The sequence below is a fragment of the Ictalurus furcatus genome, chromosome 2 (assembly GCF_023375685.1).
Source record: "Ictalurus furcatus strain D&B chromosome 2, Billie_1.0, whole genome shotgun sequence".
In the NCBI taxonomy this organism is placed as follows: Eukaryota; Metazoa; Chordata; class Actinopteri; order Siluriformes; family Ictaluridae; genus Ictalurus; species Ictalurus furcatus.
Window position 1 is genome coordinate 17,261,944 of NC_071256.1, and position 21,286 is coordinate 17,283,229.

Consider the following 21,286-nt stretch of genomic DNA (forward strand, 5'->3'; position numbering starts at 1 on the left):
TTTGTACATAAGTATTCACAGCCTTTGCTCAATACTTTGTTGAAGCACCTTTGGCACCAATTACAGTCTCAAGTCTTTTGAGAATGATGCTACAAGCTTGGCACACCTATTTTGGGGCAGTTTCTCCCATTCTTCTTTGCAGGACCTTTCATGCTCCATCAGGTTGGATGGGGAGCGTTGGTGCACAGCCATTTTCAGATCTCTCCAGAGATGTTCAATCGAGTTCAAGTCTGGGCTCTGGCTGGGCCACTCGAGGACATTCACAGAGTTGTCCTGTAGCCACTCCTTCGTTACCTTGACTGTGTGCTTAGGGTCGTTGTCCTGTTGGAAGATGAACCTTCGCCCCAGTCTGAGGTCCAGAGCGCTCTGGAGCAGGTTTTCATCAGGGATGTCTCTGTACATTGCTGCATTCATCTTTTCCTCAATCCTGACTAGTCTCCCAGTTCCTACCGCTGAAAAACATCCCCACAGCATGATGCTGCCACCACCATGCTTCACTATAGGGATGATATTGGCCAGGTGATGAGTGGTGCCTGGTTCCCTCCAGATGTGATGCTTGCCATTAAGGAGTGGCTTCCATCTGGCCACTCTACCATTAAGGCCTGATTGATGGAGTTCTGCAGAGATGGTTGTTCTTCTGGAAGGTTCTTCTCTCTCCAGAGAGACACGCTGGAGCTCTGTTAGAGTGACCATCGGGTTTTTGGTCACCTCCCTGACTAAGGCCCTTCTCCCCGATCGCTCAGTTTGGCCGGGCGGCCAGCTCTAGGAAGAGTCCTGCTGGTTCCAAACTTCTTCCATTTACGGATGATGGTGGCCACTGTGCTCATTGGGACCTTCAATGCTGCAGAAATGTTTCTGTACCCGTCCCCAAGTCTGTGCCTCGATACAATCCTGTCTTGGAGGTCTCCAGACAGTTCCTTGGACTTCATGGCTTGGTTTGTGCTCTGACATGCACTGTTAACTGTGCGACCTTATATAGACAGCTGTGTGCCTTTCCAAATCATGTCCAATCAACTGAGTTTACCACAGGTGGACTCCAATCAAGTTATAGAAACATCTCAAGGATGATCAGTAGAAACAGGATGCACCTGAGCTCAATTTTGAGTGTCATGGCAAAGGCTGTGAATACTTATGTAAATGTGCTTTTTTGTTTTTTATTTTTAATAAATTTGCAAAGATTTCAAACAAACTTCTTTCATGTTGTCATTATGGGGTATTGTTTGTAGAATTTTGAGTAAAATAATAAATTTAATCCATTTTGGAATAAGGCTGTAACATAACAAAATGTGGGAAAAGTGAAGCGCTGTGAATACTTTCCAGATGCACTGTATATATAAAAAACAACGTGCTGTTATTGGAAATTGATAATTAATTTCACAGTGGTAACAGTAACTCTGCTTTATCACATTACATCATTGTTGCTTATTTTCCTATAACCGCACACTTCTAAGTGTTTTATTCCATACATAATCAAGACAGCAAGAGCAGGAGTGAGACTCAAACTCACTGGCCAGATGCATCACTGGCCAGTGTGGAGAAAAGTAATTACTTCTTTCATGGTGATAAATTGTGCAAAGAATAAGGCTTTCCTCTCAGGCACATCTCAATCGAAATCCATTCCACCTTTTAAAAAAAAGTGCATCCTTCCCAAAGTCCCTGAGAAAGGTAAACAACACTGTTTCACACTCATACAGGTGACCATTTTTAGCTTCTCTTATCTGCTAACGAATTCCTAGCCTGGCACAGAAAGGTCGATTAGAACGGATTAGCCAGGCAAAATTCACCACGTTAACGCTTGAAGATGAAAGGCCGAGTGCTGAGTGCTCGCTCTTCCCTGCCACCTACTAACTCTTTAAATATTTCCATTCCTCTATCGAAACTGGCACGAGGCCTTGTAAGCTACTCCTCCACTCTGTGCCAGTACTGATTTTCAATATCTGCATTTTGCACAGTGCACTTGGCTGAGAGTTGGTGGAGTGCACGCTGAGAGATTTAAACACAGTGCAGCAGGGTTGATTCGCAGGTGACAGGTGTGTTTGTGCTCCTATTTTAGAGGTGAGTGTTAAACATATCAGCCATTTCATTTCACTGATCAAAATGTGCTGGAAAGTTCTAGGAGAAAGTGTAACTTTTTTCCCAATCAAATGAGATTAACCAGGCCGTGGGTTGTAGGCTTCTCATATGGACTATGCGTACAGTTTAACGACACCCTGAAAACCGGAAATGTGAATGCATTTTTCTTCTACATTTCCATAAGAAATATCTTTGGTTAGGCAAAGCTTTGGTTTGATCCATTGGAAGCTCTACCATTCTGGAATTGCTGCTTCTCTGTTCTTTGGCCAAGAAAGATTCGTTTTCATGTCAAACTAGAGACATCCTAACAAACAGTTAGTGCTTAACTGTTCATTTTTGTCAACAACCAGCACAGAATTTTATATATACAGTACTGTGCAAAAGTGTTAGGCACATGCAAAGAAATAGAGCAAAGATGCCTTCAAAAAGAATCAAATTAAATGCTTCTCCATAAAATATACTTTAAAGAGCAGTAAACAGTAATGAATGAAACAAAGGGAGTATTTGGTGTGACGACCCTTTGCTTTAAAAAAAAAAAAGTAGTCTCAGGTACAATTTGTGCAGTTTTATAAGGAAATGAGATATAAGTTTTACTGAGCATCTTGCAGAACCAGACACAGTTCTTCTGGAGACTTTGACTGTTGCACTCGCTTCTGAAAAGTGTCTCTTACCACTTAGTATGCTGGTTTCTTTATTGACATATAAATATTTTTCTGTAACATTTAATTTTGTGTTGGAAAACTAATGTTTGGAAATGTAAAATGTTTTTGTCCTGACTCGATAATGTAGAAGTCATAAAATAAAACTCTCTAACATGGTTGGTACTAAAAAAAAATAGGGTGCCTAAGACTTTTGCACAGTACTGTACTGTATATCCAAAAAATTGTGAATAGTCATTCTTGTCAATTGTTGTCTTAAAAGGCTGTGCTTCCCTATCCAAGAGGATTCCAAGTAGATCCCTTTAGGAAACTAAGAAACTTTACATTTTCAAAGAATCCTTAAGGAACCATTTGTAAAAGAGTGTAGCTTCACGCCTGATAGCATATTGATACATTTAAGTTCCACCTAGCAAGTTTAAGGGCTATTTGGTTTGTTTTCAAGGAGTATCTTTGAAGGGTTTTCTCTTTATACTTTCCAAGTAGAAACTCGTTTGACAGATAGAAAGTCAGTGCCTTTAAAGGTTCCGTGTACATTTACAACAGTTACTTTCTAAGTAGAATCTCTTTGGTAAGGTCAAAACTATGTGACTTTTTAAAGATTTCTTGTAAAAACCCTACACCAGAGGGTTTACCTTTTCTAGTTTCCGAGTAGAATCTCTTTTGGGAGGTAGAAAGTGGGTACTCTTAAAAGTTCAATGTAGAATTCTACAAGAAAGGGTTTTTCCTTTCTGCTTTCCAAATAAAACCTCTTTGGAGAGGTAGAAAGTGAACACAATCAAAAAGTTCTACGTAGAACCTAACAGAAGAGGGTTTTTTCATTTCTATTTTCCAAGTAGAACCTCTTTGAAAAGGTAGAAAGTGGGTAAACTTAAAAGGTTCATGTATTATCCTTAAAAAAAAAACAAAACAACTAATCAACCATTTTCCTAAGGATGTACAATTGTATGAATGGGTTCTCCACCTCAATCACCACTCCCACCAAGCATAATCAGTGTCAGTGCCACACTACCACACCTTCTCCCTGCCTCCACTTCCCCTTCACCATCTGAACACTGGTCCATTAAAAATGTTGTGGGTTGTGGTCTGGTTCTTGTGGTTAAAAAGGTTAGAAGACTAAAGTATAACGGGGAGCAGGGAGGGTGGGAACAGGAGGGGTGCCAGACCAGAGCCTCAGGGTGCCTGTGGAACACAAGCCCCCTGAGGGAAATCCAGTCTTTCTGCTGAGCTAATTAAGGAGCACTGTTCAGGGTGATTACTTTCCATTGTGTAATTACAGAGCAAGCTGTTGAGCGGCTGTTTGCGGGAACCCATGGCTCTCCCGGAAGAGTGCAGTGAATTCAAAAAGATGACCTTCAGTTCTCCTGAAAAATAAAAACAAAACACTTATACAAATCCAATATATAAACTTGATCGCATGCATGTATGGTAAGAAAGACTACATGCAATAAATGACTAAATACACATGAATTTGTGTAAAATGTATTTCTGTTTGGTTTACATTATGTGCTAGGATTCATACTAGCTTCTTTAGCAGATTATCAAAGCAAGTACTATCAACTGTATCAACATGTTCCCGTTTAACATATTATAGAACATAGATCTAATCGATCGATGTTCTATAACATGTTAAATGGTAACATGTTTTAACGGCACACGTCATTACGTCCCCATGCCACGCCGTCCGACATTCCCTCCAGAATTTCATGTATCAACATACAGTTCATCTTCGTTATGGTACCGTATACAGTTTTGGGTGTTTCAACTAAAATTTTACGAAACTTTCAAGTGCAGTTAATTATTTGTCATGCTATACGTGCTAATAGACGACACCGTGGGCTGAAACCGCATACTTACCTACTATACAGTAGGTGAAATACAGGTATTTTGGTTACTATACAGTAGGTAAGTATGCGGTTTCGGACGCAGCCGTGCTCTCTTGTTTGCCGTCAAACAGTTGAGCACTGCCGTGTGTGTATGTGTCACAAAATGCGGTGAAAACTCCCACACGACGTTAACAGTGTGATTAAAGTGTTTACATGTCTGTAATGCACATCGATAAAACGACTAAAATAGGAATACTCCACGTCTTAATTCCATTTGTGTTTACTTCGAGTATGACTTTAGCCAGATTAAGGTCATCAATAATCACTGTTTACACGGTAGTTTCTAGAGTATTGTCGTAATCGGGTTAATATCGGATTATTGTTGTCCATGTAAATGTACTGAGTGTTGAGCCTCTGTGGTTGGATTTCCTTCTGCCCCACTTGGATTATAATCACACTATCCAATGTCACCCAGAAGAGGATGGGTTCTTATTATGAGTCTGGTTCCTCTCAAAATTTCTTCCTCAGGTAACCTCAGGGAGTTTTCCTCGCCACTGTTGCTTTTGGCTTGCTTATTAGAAATTTAAATATCTAATTATGATAAGCTATTGAATAACCACTAAGCCAACACTGTCCAAAAGTTCTTTTGGGATTCCAAGCAGGGTTTCCAGGATCGCAATGTCTGCATATTCAGCCAATACAAGTAAAGACTAGGTTCCTGGGTAGGTTTGGAAGTTGTTGGCTGTTAAGTTAGTCAAGCACTTCAATGAAATACGTCAACGTATGGTTAACAAGCTATTGCATGGGGACTTTAAACAATTCTATTGTGTTCATTCTTTGCAAGGTTGTGTAATTTTTTTTTTCAGTTTGCAATGCTAAGCTCTATTAATCTGGTTAACCTTTGATTTTTGCTTTCTCTATATTGCTCTATTTGCCTGATTGTTTGACCTTAGCCTTTTTTGTCCCCAATTCTGTCTGTTGATTTGGACTTTTACATCCATCTGCCTGTGATTCATAACAAAAAGCTTTATGAAGCACCTTTGAATCAGTGAAGATTATTCAGTGATGCCACTAGTGCTGTAAAATGCTCCATGCAAGAGAAGAAAAGGAGAACATTTGCTGTCTCCCCAAAGGGACATGCAACAAGAAAATGCTATCAGTAATCCAGACTGGATTTGCCTATTCATATGGAGAAATAACCTAATAAGGGCAATGAAAGGGACATCTGTGTCACCTTTATACAGCTTTTCACACCAATATGGCCTAGTTTATCTGTAACAACGGTGCTCAATATTTATATACTTTCCAAACCATGCAAAACTAATTTTGTGTTTTCACGGGTGTTTGTCACGCACTGCTGCTCGCAATTGCATTGTCACATGGGAAGAGCAGGAAAACCTGATGAACAACGACAACAGCCATCATTTCTCTGAAAATGATAAAGAAATCCCATTTCTGCCAATAAATATCACTAGAACATGTAAATTGAATTGTGTTCTGTCCTCCAACTAAAACATTTTAATTTCAGATAACGATGAAAGGAAAAACCATCCCGCTACAGTCTCCTCTACATCCTTTTACTTTTTTTTTCCCGTAGAAGGTACAGTATATGTCCTGGGGGGAAATAAAATCAGACATTTAAATTCTAGTTAAAATTTTAAAGAACTGGAAAGCCGGAATGTCACTCTCCAAGATCCCTTCGGGGGCATTTGGATAATGATGATGTTTACAAGAAAATGAAGCAGAGTTTGGAGCCAATTATCACTTCAAATCTCTGTAACTTCATTTGCAGCTGCGGAAATAAATAATTTTAAAAAACCCGACAAACAAGTGCTGTTCAAACAAGTGTGGCATCATTCAAAAAAGGTGAGACAGGCCAGAGTGAGAAAAGAGTGAGTCTTGCAGCTGCAATATTACAGTAGCTGTGATGTTTTATTGTATAAACCCAGCAAGTGCACACACAACTCATCATATAAGTGCACCCTGCGCTTATGATATGATGACGGCCCGTGGAAATGCAGTGCCATCATCCAGTGGGGAGCAGCAAAGACAATTTCTTTGATTGCCACAAAACTCGAGTCGCATCGTGAGAGAATGTAATGCAGTGGCATCTCTGCACAGCTGGTGGCCATTCCAGGCAAATCACAAATCCCACCACAGATACTGAACGACGGGGAAAACGCGACGTGCATCATCAATGTTAGCTGCAGAATGCATTTCATCTGATGTTTAGCAGTAAAAAGGAATGGGGAAAAAAACCAAATAACTAAAATAAATCAGCTGATTTATGGAGCAGCTTTGTTCTATTTTATTTTATTCTCCACACGACATCTTTAAATAAACGACTGAAGTAAGTCAAAATCAATAGCACAACTTTGCACATGCTGCACACATCTGCTGAGACTGCTCATAAATCTCAGCCAACAAATATCAATTAAGTATGTTTTATTCAAGAATCACTGAAGTGCTGTATTTTACAGGAATCCATATTTTCTGCCACTTTTGTGGCCCCGAGCCTTGAACAGCAAAATGGTGTTGGAATTTCGGCATAAGCCTTTCGTTACAAGTGCAGATATTAAAACTAACCTCTACACCAAGTGGAATCACACACTTCGATAATTAGCGTACTTTTGTTTATATTCATTATTAAGCAGGAAAACCTTACTGAGACTACAGTCTTGTTTACTGTATACATTCTGTATCCCTGTACACTGACAACATAGCAATAAAAGTGACAGTAGGGCATTCGAAAAGGAATGATGACTGAACGTGTGATTAAATAATTTAAGCAGTCTCAAATCAAATAAAATCAACAGCAAATCAAGCACTTAAATCGAATAATGCAACCCAGTAAGATTAAACAGAACGTAAGTAAATTAAAATAATGTCACAAAATAACACCTCAGATTGATAATTTGAAAACAAAACGGTTCTAAATTAAATATCAGAGTGAAAAATGATAAATAACAAGAGCACTGAGACCAGCTGCTGTCAGGACTAAGAAGTTTTATAGAGCAAAAATAGTTTTACATATATATATATATATATATATATATATATATATATATATATATATATATATATATATATATATATAAACTTTATTTAAATTTATACACTCACACACATAAATCTGCCTCTGCCTCTAACCTATTTAACTTCATTAGAACTTATATAATATAAAGCTATTTATATCAAGCTATATATATTAATTTCAGAGCATTCTAAGATTCGGTTCAATTTAAGGTGTTTTTACCCAGCAACAGATAGCATTGCTTTATCACAGCTCCAAGACCTCTGGTTCTATCCAAAGCTCAGGTTACTATCCATGTCGGTTTCTGACAGCTTTACTGGTTTCCTCCCTCCTTAAAAAACATGGCGGTAGGTGAACTGGCTACACTAAGTTGCTCTCAGTTGTAAACGGCTCTCAAAAATGAATGAAGACCTTGGGCTTGTAAATTCCTGAGTTTAACTAGAATATAAGCTACAGTCTACAAGTACTTTTATACACAGTATAAACGTTTTACACTATGCATTTTGCCTTCCACCATCTAAAAATCAGAAATAAAAAAGCTAGATGACTTGTAGTCTTCAAGTCAGCAGCAAAGAACCGTAAACCGTAAATAGCAAGTACCTGCTGATCCAACGTGTTTTATGCAGACGCGTAACCCAGACCAGACTGGACCGTCCCTCGAGTAGACCAACTTTGATCCAAAGCTCACATCTGGCTTCTCTAAAAAGGTCATTCAATAAACAGGTTGTTTACATGGCTGTCTGACTCAACATCCAACACTTCTTTCAAATCACAAACCAAACCAAGTTGTTTTTAAATCAGATTTTTTTTTTTATGAACTGAATTAATTTCTTTTATAAAGTCTGACACCATTAACAAGAAACTGCCTCTTCCCCCTCATATTTGCTCTAGTTTTATAGAGCAAAAATAGTTTTACATATATATATATATATATATATATATATATATATATATATATATATATATATATATATATATATATAAAAACTTTATTTAAATTTATACACTCACACACATAAATCTGCCTCTGCCTCTAACCTATTTAACTTCATTAGAACTTAGATAATATAAAGCTATTTATATCAAGCTATATATATTAATTTCAGAGCATTCTAAGATTCGGTTCAATTTAAGGTGTTTTTACCCAGCAACAGATAGCATTGCTTTATCACAGCTCCAAGACCTCTGGTTCTATCCAAAGCTCAGGTTACTATCCATGTCGGTTTCTGACAGCTTTACTGGTTTCCTCCCTCCTTAAAAAACATGGCGGTAGGTGAACTGGCTACACTAAGTTGCTCTCAGTTGTAAACGGCTCTCAAAAATGAATGAAGACCTTGGGCTTGTAAATTCCTGAGTTTAACTAGAATATAAGCTACAGTCTACAAATACTTTTATACACAGTATAAACGTTTTACACTATGCATTTTGCCTTCCACCATCTAAAAATCAGAAATAAAAAAGCTAGATGACTTGTAGTCTTCAAGTCAGCAGCAAAGAACCGTAAACCGTAAATAGCAAGTACCTGCTGATCCAACGTGTTTTATGCAGACGCGTAACCCAGACCAGACTGGACCGTCCCTCGAGTAGACCAACTTTGATCCAAAGCTCACATCTGGCTTCTCTAAAAAGGTCATTCAATAAACAGGTTGTTTACATGGCTGTCTGACTCAACATCCAACACTTCTTTCAAATCACAAACCAAACCAAGTTGTTTTTAAATCAGATTTTTTTTTTTTATGAACTGAATTAATTTCTTTTATAAAGTCTGACACCATTAACAAGAAACTGCCTCTTCCCCCTCATATATAACAAAAACTAATACAGTTTTTGGCAGGTTATATATCTCCAATGAGATCCAACCATTCTTTAGTAATAGAAGACATTAAATGTTTGTCTTATCGACTGAAAAGAGGGGGTATAAACCTGCATGAATTTGGGAACCACCCCCCCCCCCCCCACGCAGAACGTCGCAAAAATAGTCTCAATCGTTTGTGCTGATTTGTGCCATAAAAATTTGTGCCACTAAAAGATTCATTTGTACTGCTTCCGTTTTTAAAATATTAGACATTAAGTTATAGGCAATGACGTCACCAGCCCCCCCACAAACTCCAAATTCACCCCAAATAGGCTCAATCGTTTGTGCTTTGTTTGTGCTGGTTTGTGCAGATAAAAGTTTAGTTTGTGCTGCTTCCGTTTTTAAAATATTAGACATTGAATTATGGTGGAATGATGTCACGAGCCCCCCTCTCCCCCCACACTCCAAATAGTCTCATTTGTTTGTGCTTCATTTGTGCTGATAAAAGCTTTGTTTTTTGCAACTGGGTTTTTTTTTTTAAAAACAATACAGTTGAAGTAATGAGGTAAAATCCAAACAGCAAAACAAATCACATTAAATAGTCGCAGACACTTAATTGTTACCTATCCACTGTGCGTTTTCAACTGTTAACGGACAGAGCGGATCACAAGATGTGTGAAATGTAACATGAACTCCAAGGTAAGTGTTTTTACATAACTGTATATGATGTTATGTGAATAACAGTAGTAATATTAACATGATGTCATAAATAAATACATGCATTATGAATTATGAATTAAGCCAAAATGTTTTTACTTGTGAAATTGAATTACTGTTTACTATCAAACATTCATTAACACAAATAATGGACCTTTAAAAACTTTAAAAGTTTAAAAACACTTAATACTGACAAGCCACTATCTGTCTTCAAACCAAGACATGAGTGTAAACACCATCAAACCTGACTTCCAGAAAACCAGAGACGGCTTCTCTAAGCAGGAGTAGGAAAAGAAGGGTGTGTGGCCTACAACAAAAATACTTGAACTTGTGAAATGAAATTTAAACAATGCAATCACTATTTTTTGTATAACACAGCATGTGGGCATATTTAGTTTTTTTTTTCCTGACACTCCTGTCACTCCACTTCTCAGGTCGTCATACATCTCACAAACACATGGAGACCTCCTGCTAGATGCTCTGATTAGGAGTAGCTATGCTGCCATTTTGGACTATGGCCTCTTTCGATGAACAGAGGACTGTGAAAATGGAATCCCTGTCGACTGCTGGTTTCTTGGGCATCTGGCATAAGCAAAACATAATTAGCCACTGAAATAATCCTGACTCAAGAAATGATCATGTACAGTATAAACTTGTTTTCATGTGTTACTGTATGTGCCCGAATACAAGGAAAATATAATAAAGTAATAATGCAGTATCTCACAAAAGTGAGTACACCCCTCACATTTTTGTAAATATTTGATTATATCTTTTCATGTGACAACACTGAAGAAATGACACTTTTCTACAATGTAAAGTAGTGAGTGTACAGCTTGTATAACAGGTGTGAATGGGGAGCAGGTGTGTTAAATTTGGTGTCATCGCTCTCACACTCCCTCATACTGGTCACTGGAAGTTCAACATGGCACCTCATGGCAAAGAACTCTCTGAGGATCTGAAAAAAAGAATTGTTGCTCTACATAAAGATGGCCTAGGCTATAAGAAGATTGCCAAGACCCTGACACTGAGCTGCTGCACGGTGGCCAAGACCATACAGCAGTTTAACAGGACAGGTTCCACTCAGAACAGGCCTCGCCATGGTCGACCAAAGAAGTTGAGTGCACGTGCTCAGCGTCATATCCAGAGGTTGTCTTTGGGAAATAGATGTATGAGTGCTGCCAGCATTGCTGCAGAGGTTGAAGGGGTGGGGGGTCAGCCTGTCAGTGCTCAGACCATACGCCGCACACTGCATCAAATTGGTCTGCATGGCTGTCGTCCCAGAAGGAAGACTCTTCTAAAGTTGATGCACAAGAAAGCCCGCAAACAGTCTGCTGAAGATAAGCAGACTAAGGACATGGATTACTGGAACCATGTCCTGTGGTCTGATGAGACCAAGATAAACTTATTTTGTTCAGATGTTGTCAAGCGTGTGTGGAGGCAACCAGGTGAGGAGTACAAAGACAAGTGTGTGTTGCCTATAGTCAAGCATGGTGGTGGGAGTGTCATGGTCTGGGGCTGCATGAGTGCTGCCGGCACTGGGGAGCTACAGTTCATTGAGGGAACCATGAATGCCAACATGTACTGTGACATACTGAAGCAGAGCATGATCAGTATGCAGTATTCCAGCATGATAATGACCCCAAACACACCTCCAAGACGACCACTGCCTTGCTAAAGAAGCTGAGGGTGAAGGTAATGGACTGGCCAAGCATTTCTCCAGACCTAAACCCTATTGAGCATCTGTGTGGCATCCTCAAACGGAAGGTGGAGGAGCACAAGGTCTCTAACATCCACCAGCCCCGTGATGTCGTCATGGAGGAGTGGAAGAGGATTCCAATGGCAGCCTGTGAAGCTCTGGTGAACTCCATGCCCTAGAGGGTTACGGCCGTGCTGGAAAATATTGGTGGTCACACAAAATATTGACACTTTGGGCCCAATTTGGACATTTTCACTTAGGGGTGTACTCACTTTTGTTGCCAGCGATTTAGACATTAATGGCTGTGTGTTGAGTTATTTTGAGGGGACGGCAGATTTACAAACTGGTATACAAGCTGTGCACTCACTACTTTACATTGTAGCAAAGTGTCATTTCTTCAGTGTTGTCACACGAAAAGCTATAATCAAATATTTACAAAAATGTGAGGGGTGTACTCACTTTTGTGAGATACTGTATATAAGGATAATATATCTTATGTTAGGACCAATATGGTAATGTTGACCCCTAGATGCACAACATAATCAAAAAACTAACATGGGTACCAAGTGCAGCTATAATTAGCATTTCATAGCTACATTAGCCATATTAGTATTAGCAATGAGTTTTCTGTTCAATAAACATTGACAATCTTAGCTCTCTTGAATTTTGTACCATTATGCTTGAAGTTAACTAATACTATTGTTACTGACAGCATTAACACATTGTACTTACACTGGCCAGAATTTTGATTTAGTAACTATATCGACTTTTCCTATACTAACTTAACACTAATTTCCACAAGAGCATCTTGAACAGAAGTGTCACTTGCACCTAGTGGTGGCAGTGAAGTGTAGCAGATGATACTCCTTGTAAATAAATGAAAAGACCAGTCATGAAAGACCAGTGAATGAAGTAAAGATAATTGTTTATTGAACAAATGATGAGACGATTAGTCTTGACAAAGTCTTCGGCAATTCGACTAAAATAGTGCTCACACCGAGGAGATTTGTGCCTTTAAGTCAATGTCTAATATTTTAAAAACCGAAGCAGCACAAACGAAGCTTTTATCAGCACAAACCAGCAAAAACAAACAAGACTATTTGGGGTGAATTTGGAGCGTGTGGGGGGCTGGTGACATCATCGCGCCATAATTCAATGTCTAATATTTTAAAAATGGAAGCAGCACAAACTAAACTTTTAGTGGCACAAACGAAGCACAACTTGATTCCAGAACTTTTCTGGCTCATCTCTGTATTTTTTTTTGCAAATTTCAGTCCTGCATCATGCCTCTTTATTTCTGCTCTCTAAGTATTCTTCAAACAGTGGATTGTGATACCTTCACCCCTGACCTGTTTAGGTTATTGTTGATTTCACTGTTGTTTTTGGTTTTTCTTCACAGCTCTCACAATATTTTGTTCATCAGCTGTTGTTGTTTTCCTTGGTTGACCCATTCAGTGTTTGTTGCTCACTACATCAGTGGTTTCTTTCTTTTTCAGGGCATTCCAAATTGTTCTATTGGCTATACCAATGTTTGTGCAATGCCTCTGGTTGATTTTCCCTCTTTCCTCAGTTTCACAATGGCTTGCTATTCTCACATAGACAGCTCTCTGGTCTTCATGTTAGTTTATCCTTTTTAATATGAAATGCAGACTTCACAGGTGAAACTGAAGGCTAAAACTAAGAGTAGATATTCTGAGCTATTTATTGTATAAACAGTAAAGCTAACAGGACACACCAGGGCAGCAAGAAACACCTGTCAGTCACATGTTCCAATATTTTTGCTCACCTACAAATTGGATGGTCTGATACAAAATGTGCTGTGTTCTGTGTCGTTTAACACATTTACATATAAATACCAGGAAATAAAAGCTGAAATTCTAAACTCTCTTCTCATATTCATCTTTTGATCTCAAACCCAAATGTCTTCATTCTACAGAAGAAAAAAACAGACGAATTGCCCTTGCCGTTCCAATAGTTTCAGAGGGGACTGTGTTATAGCTGCAAGAAAGAGTCATTCACTCACGAACCACGCTATTTCTCTCATTTGATCGTCCCTCTCTCTCTCTCTCTCTCTCTCTGTCACACACACACACACAAAACACAGCCTTCCATTATTCAGAGACACCATAAAGCATAAACAAATCTGAGCTGGGAAAATTTAACTGTTACAAAGCATTTATAGAAAAGTCTCTTTCCATAAATGTTAAATTAATTTCTTCCAAAAGAAAGATCACCAAATCAACAATTATATGTCTTTCTTTGTTAAACAACATGTTTTTGTCCGCTGTGCCTGTGTATAAGCTGTTACTATAGAAACGATAACGTATTCGATCGATAAATATATAACAAAGTTTGTACTAAAAAAATAGGGTACTTAAGACTTTTGCACAGTACTGTATATTAGGTAAAATTCAATTACAGCATGATCTAAAATGATGAATGTACTGAATTAATGTCTCAAGGTGTTTTCTGGTTTATTGTTTAAAACAACAACAACAAAAAAAAACTATTGATTTTGAACTAGTGTTCGATGTTATGTAAATTTTTTACTGAAGGTACATTTATGCTGAATTTCATGGTTTGTTCATGTTAGTTAGTGTTAAGGGAACCTTATCTGACATTAACTATCCTTGGCAAAGCATTACCCTATACAAATAATAAATGACTGGTTTCAATCACAAAGTATGCACTGGCCATTAGCAAGCGCTGGGTCAGCAAATAATACTGGCAGTAGCTCATGCTTCTGAAATTTTGATATCTTAACCAAAATTATTATATATATTATTATATTATAATATTCTTATTTCTTCTTCAGAATATTTATTTTCCATTTTAACTTATTAAAACATTAATGTTTGATTGCCTTTTTAAGGTTAAGAGTAAATGAACCAGGAAGACTCAAAATACCTTTGTATGTCTGTCTTGTGTTTGTCTGCTCTAGCAAGAAGCTTCAGTTACATACAGACAGTTAGTTAATTTTCCACCTTGTTCTTCTTACAAGGTAAGAAATAAAGTTTCTCTACCAACAAATGGGGCTGAATTGTGTTAAAAGCAGAAGAAAAGTCAATAAGTAACAATCTTGTGTGGGTCTTAGGATTCTCAAAGTGTTTAACCAAACAGTTTAACAAGAAAAGAGTAGCATCCTCAATGCCCCTACCCACTGAACTGCAGAGGGTCAAAACCTTAAAATGCATTCAGTTCATCTGCAAATTGTTTATCTGAAGTAAAACTGTCCAATCTGATATCCATACCAGGCCAATCCTAAATTACTGCCATTTAATTGTGTCTCAATTTTATCCTTATATCTTAAACTGTTTTTACTCATATCTACTTCTACTATCTTTTTAATTTCCCTAACTGCGTTCAGACCTCCCTGCTTAAAAGCCACTTGTTTTCTATGAAGAAGACCCTTTGTATTGTATGATATCCTTGGTTTGTTATTTGGGAAATCTTTAACCAATTGGTAAGGAATGAGGATCTCAGTACAAAAGGACACATAGTCACACACCATTACAATCAAAACAACCCTGTAGAGCCAAGGAGCTTTCCTCTGAACAAGCCTGCACCCTTCTTTCCTATGTCTATTCCTTTCGTAGCACTGACTTATAAAGAAAGAGAAGATGCACCACATTATGGTCAGAAAAACCAACTGGAGGGCCAGCAACAGATTTAATCGCCTCCTTAATAGAACCAGAGCAGAGATCCAGTGTCTTGTATGTCAGGTAACATACTGATTTATAAAAAATAAAAAATAAAAAAATAAAAAAACACACATATTGATTTCTTTAAGTTATAGTCAGTTAAATCCCCAAGGACAGCAAAATGTATTTATTTATTTCATGTTTGATAGCTTCAGCTGTTGGCTTTGTAGTGCTTCAGTTTCACTCAGTTTAACTTTGGAAACTTTCTTTAAAAATCTATTTAAGGTCACTATCTAGCTGAAGGAAATTAACCTCTGGGAAAATGTGATATCTAACATGCTTTCGGACTAACAGTCCATATGCGCACACACACATTTCTTGGAGTTGTGGCGTAAAGTCCAAGACCACCCACTTTAACTAGTATAAATAAGAGAGTGTGCATCTTCTGTCTTATCCCTAAACTCGCATCCTTCATAAGACGTCTTTTAAAGAAGGTATTTCTTGCTACCTGCTTCTGACTACTTCCTTGTAAGTGTTCCTGCATACGTGATCGCATAATGTAGATTATTAAATGACTATGTATATTATGGCAAGTTACGTTACTCTTACTGTTACTGTATATATTAATGCTTTATTTTAATGTTCCCGTAAATAATGTTATTTATTATTTATACTACAGCACTGCTGAATGCTCTATTCTGATCATTTTCTATAACAGCATGGTATGGACAGTGCATCACTCTTAAGTAAATTAAACTTGTTAGCGCTGGTAATGTAAATTGTTGTGGCATAAGCGACATAAAGCACTGCAGGACTGCGCTGCATCATCATTACACCTTGTTGATAAGTTACTTCTGAGGCCTGAATATAAGATGTGAACTTTCGGTATTTAAATCCTACTAGGCATGCATAACTCAACCTGAACACGGCCCTAACATGGTAACTTAACATGTATTGATTGATGTTTGTTGTTATGTCAGTGAAATCCCCTTGTATTAACAAATATTTATTTTATCCATTACTAAAAATAAGTCCATCTAAATTAGATAAATAAAATTACTGCATGTTCCAAAATTTTGATAACATACTGAATTCTGGTCTTAGGGTCTCAGATTTCTGCCAGTTAACACCTGCTTATTTGGTTTACTACAGTGGTGCTTGAAAGTTTTTGAGAATTTTCTACATTTCTGCATAAATATGACCTAAAACTTCATCGCATCCTAAAATTAGAAAAAAGAGAACCCAAATAAACAAATGAGACAAAAATATTATACTTGATCATTAATTTATTGAGGAAAATGATCCAATATTACATATCTGTGAGTGGCAAAATTATGTGAACCTTTGCTTTCACTATCTGGTGTGACCCTCTTGTGCAGCAATAACTGCAACTAAACGTTTACAGTAACTGTTGATCAGTCCTGCACATCGGCTTGGAGGAATTTTAATCTATTCCTCAGAACAGAACAGCTTCAGCTCTCGGATGTTGGTGGGTTTCCAATTTCTTGCTTCAGGACCTTCCACATCATTTCTTTTTAAGGTCAGGACTTTGACTTGGCCATTCCAAAACATTAACTTTATTCTTCTTTAACCATTCTTTGGTAAAACTACTTGTGTGTATAGGGTCATTGTCTTGCTGCATGACTCACTTTCTCTTGAGATTCAGTTAATGGACAGATGTCCTGACATTTTCCTTTAGAATTCGCTGGTATAATTCAAAATTCATTGTTCCATCAATAATGGCAAGCTGTCTTGGCTCAGATGCAACAAACAGGCCCAAACCATAACACTACCACCACCATGTTTCACAGACGGGATATGGTTCTTTGTGGAATGCAGTGTTTTCCTTTCTCCAAACATAACGCTTCTCATTTAAACCAAAAAATACTATTTTGGTCTCATCCATCCACAAAACGTTTTTCCAATAGCTTTCTGGCTTGTCGACATGATCTTTAGCAAACTGCAGAAGGGCAGCAATGTTCTTTTTGAAGAGCAGTGGCTTTCTCCTTGCAGCCCTGCCATGCATACCATTGTTGTTCAGTATTCTCCTGATGATGGACTCATGAACATTAACATTAGCCAATGTGAGAGAGTCCTTTAGCTGCTTAGAAGTTACCCTGGGTTCCTTTGTGACCTCATGGACCTACAGACGAACACATCTTGCTCTTGGTTGGTGATCTTTGTTGGTCGACCACTCCTGGGGAGGGTGACAATGGTCTTGAATTTCCTCCATTTGTACACAATTTATCTGACTGTGGATTGGTGGAGTCCAAAATCTTAGGAGATGGATTTGTAACCTTTTCCAGCCTGATGAGCATAAACAAATGTTTACTGAGGTCCTCAGAAATATCCTTTGTTTGTGATACAAGATCAGACTTTGAGAGATTCCTGTTCTTTAAATAAAACAGGGCACTCACTCACACCTGATTATCAGAAAACATCTGGCTCCAATTTCACCTTCAAATCAACTGCTAATCCTGGAGGTTCAAATATTTTTGCCACTGAGACATATATAATATTGGATCATTCTCCTTAAAAATAAATTACAAAGTATAATAGTTTTGTCTCATTTGTTTAATTGGGTTCTCTTCATCTACTTTTAGGACTTGTGTGAAAATCTTATGATGTTTTAGGTCATATTTATGCAGATATATTGAAAATTCTAAAGGGTTCACAAACTTTCAAACATCTTTGTATAAAAAAAAATAAAAATAACAATTGAATCCAGAGATAGATATTGTGTTAAATGTTAGTGATGGTGTAGTTATGCTGAAGACTAGGCAGGATCATACACAATAAAACTTTCCAGAATAACAAAGCTCAGAACTTACAAACATGAAGCAAACGGTAAAGTTTCACAGTGACAGTGTAGTCCATGTGCTTTTTTTATTAAGGTGCAAAGCAGGAACTGGGTGAAGAAACCGAAAAAATGATTAGAACTCCAAGGATGGCACCCTCTGGTGGCTTGGAGGGGAAATGTCCGGGCTAAAGGTTACATGGTTTGTGTTAGTTAATGTCAGTTAAGGGAACCTTTTTCTAAACGTTACTATATATAAATTAAAAATGACTGTTTTTTTATCAAAGAGTATGCACTGGCCATTAGCAAGCACAAGGTCATCTAATAATACAACTGGTTGATAATGCTTTATGAGCTGAAGCAGCAAATTAATATCGGCTGTAACTCATTCTTCTGACATTTCCATATCTTAACCAAAATTTTTCTTAAACATGCCTCTTTATCAGAATATTTCTTTTCCTGTTGAACTTATTAAAACCTGATTATTTGCTTGCCTCTTTAAGGTTAAAAACAAGATCATGTCATACCTGGCAGACATTGTTGTAGTTGGTGGGAAAGGAGGAGGTGCGTTTGATTTTAATGGCTGAAAATGGCACTGAAAATGGAACCACGTTGAAAAAGATCTCGGTGTGGGTCGGCAAAAAGAAGGTGAAGGGCATTAAGGTTTGGCTTACTGATGAGCAGTGCAGGCTGTTTGGTAAAGCTGCTAAGAATGTTACAGATTTCACATCTGAAGATGGAGAGCACTTCAACTTCCTTAATCTATGGGACAGTAGGGATGGAAAACATCTGGGTGCTATCCAATTCAAGACAAATCATTCCCGGGAGTTCTTTGCATGCGTGACAAAATCAAATTTAAAAACAGAAATTTCAGTGGATGTTGCTTCTGGGTTCTGCATGGGAATCAAAGGATGTTCAGAATTGTCCAGACGTTCGAGTGGGATTAATTCCTTAGGCTTCATGTTCCTTAACCCCATCAAGTTTACTTAGCTTACAAATGTTGAGTATCCCACACTTCATCATGAGATACCCAAAGTTGCTGTCAGTAAAATCAAGTCCATGACCTACCACAATAACACTACAGATACTCAAGAATATAGACTTGAAACCTCCAAAAAAAAATTACCCAAACATCCTCCTGATCTGTTATCGGCACACAGAAATTCAAGTTCAGCCTGGAAGTGAATGCAGGAATTCCACAACTTGTTGAGTGCACAGGAAGATTTGAATTAAAAACAGGAGTTGAGGGTACATATGCTTCAGAAACCACTGAAGAGAAAATGGAGCTCTTCTCGTTTCCTGTTAAAGTCCCTCCAGGTAAAACCGTGGATGTGAACATCACAATTGGCCAGGCTACAATTGATCTCCCCTTCAATGGCATAGTCAAAATTACCTGCTATAATGACAGTGTGCTGCAGTTTAAATCCAATGGAACCATCAAAGGTGTCATTTACTCTGATGGAAAAGTAGTTGTGAATGAATTAGCCAAAAATCTTGGTGGGTCTCATAAGATTTGAAGCAAATTGTAGTAAATTTTAAGTAAAATTCTAAGGTTCTAAGGTTTAACCACACCCACTTTAAATAGTATAAATAAATAAGAGAGCTTCTGTCTTATCCATAAACTTATATCCTTCACAAGACATCTTTTAAAGAAGGCATTTCTTGCTACCTTCTTCTGACTACTTCCTTTTATGTGTGCCTGCTATTCTTGATCACATGATGAATGTTATTAAATTTTAGCTTTATCATGTATATGTAGATTAATGCAAGTTACAACAATCTTGCTGTAATTGTATATGTTAATGCTTTATATTACGATTCCCTTTACGGTGAACATTATTTATATCACAGCTGTTCAATGCTCCATTCAGATCATTTTCTATTACAGCATGGCTTAGACAGTATGTCGATCTTTAATAAATAAAAAATTGTTAGCACTGGTAATGTAAATTGCTGTGGCATAAGAGAAATAAAGCACTGCAGGATGCATCATATTACACCTTGTTGATTAGTTACTTGTGAGGTCGGAATACTGACATGGATTCTTATGCAGGGTTTTCCCTACCATAGAAAGGCTTAGGCACAGTGCATAAGTGTTTTTGTGGGCAAGAACGTAAAAAAGGCATTTAGGCAACATATGAGAATGAATGTACAAACAATGGTGAGAGTTCTGACAAAAAGCTGGCAAACATTTTCCACAGCACTTATTTCTTGCATCATTATATATATTATGGACATGTTTGATGTAATCATGGTATATTGAAACAGCCAAGTAGTTTCAATCATGCATGCCATCATCCTTCATTACTGAGATATACTGTGTGTTAACAAAGTTAACCGAGTCCTTTTTTTTCCTTTCTGACAAACTGTGGGGCTGCAAATCTGTTCAATGTGGATAAGGACATGGCAAACCTCCACAGTTCCAATTAAGGAGTTTTACAACTTCTCTTACATACAATTCCAAAAAAGTTGAGATGCTTTGTAAATACAATGTAAATAATGTAAATAAAAACAGAAAGCAATTACTTGCAAATCTCATAAACCCATATGTTATTCACAGTAGAACATAGAAAACATATCAAATGTTTAAACTGAGGAAATGTACCATTTTAAGGTAAAAAAAAAAAAAAAAAGGTAAATTTGAATTTGATGGCCACAACATGTCTCAAAAAAGTTGGGACGGTGGCAACAAAAGGCTGGAAAAGTAAGTGTTACTAAAAAGAAACAGCTGGAGGAACATTTCACAACTAATTAGGTTAATTGGCAACAGGCCAGCTGTCACGATTTCCCCTTGCTCAAAGCACTGGAGCATGCGGCGTGCTCTGAAACCCGAAACGCGAGCGTGCGCTTCCGGGTTAGTCAGTGACACTGACTTTGTTTACATTTGACGTGTGTTTTGTTATGGTTATATTCTGTCTCCACCCCTGTATTGTCATTGATTGTTTACCTTATGTGTCATCATTAGTGTCAGCTGTTTTGTGTTCACCTTGACTATGTTTGGTATTTAAACCCCTCGTGTGCCTATGTTCAGTGCGAAATATTGCATGAATT

General features: G+C 37.7%; 1 pseudogene; it reads left to right on the plus strand.

Moving 5' to 3' along the window:
* Positions 1 to 18,571: 18,571 nt before the first annotated feature.
* Positions 18,572 to 19,879, plus strand: LOC128617163 (aerolysin-like protein; annotated as a pseudogene).
* The last annotated feature ends 1,407 nt before the right edge of the window (positions 19,880 to 21,286 follow it).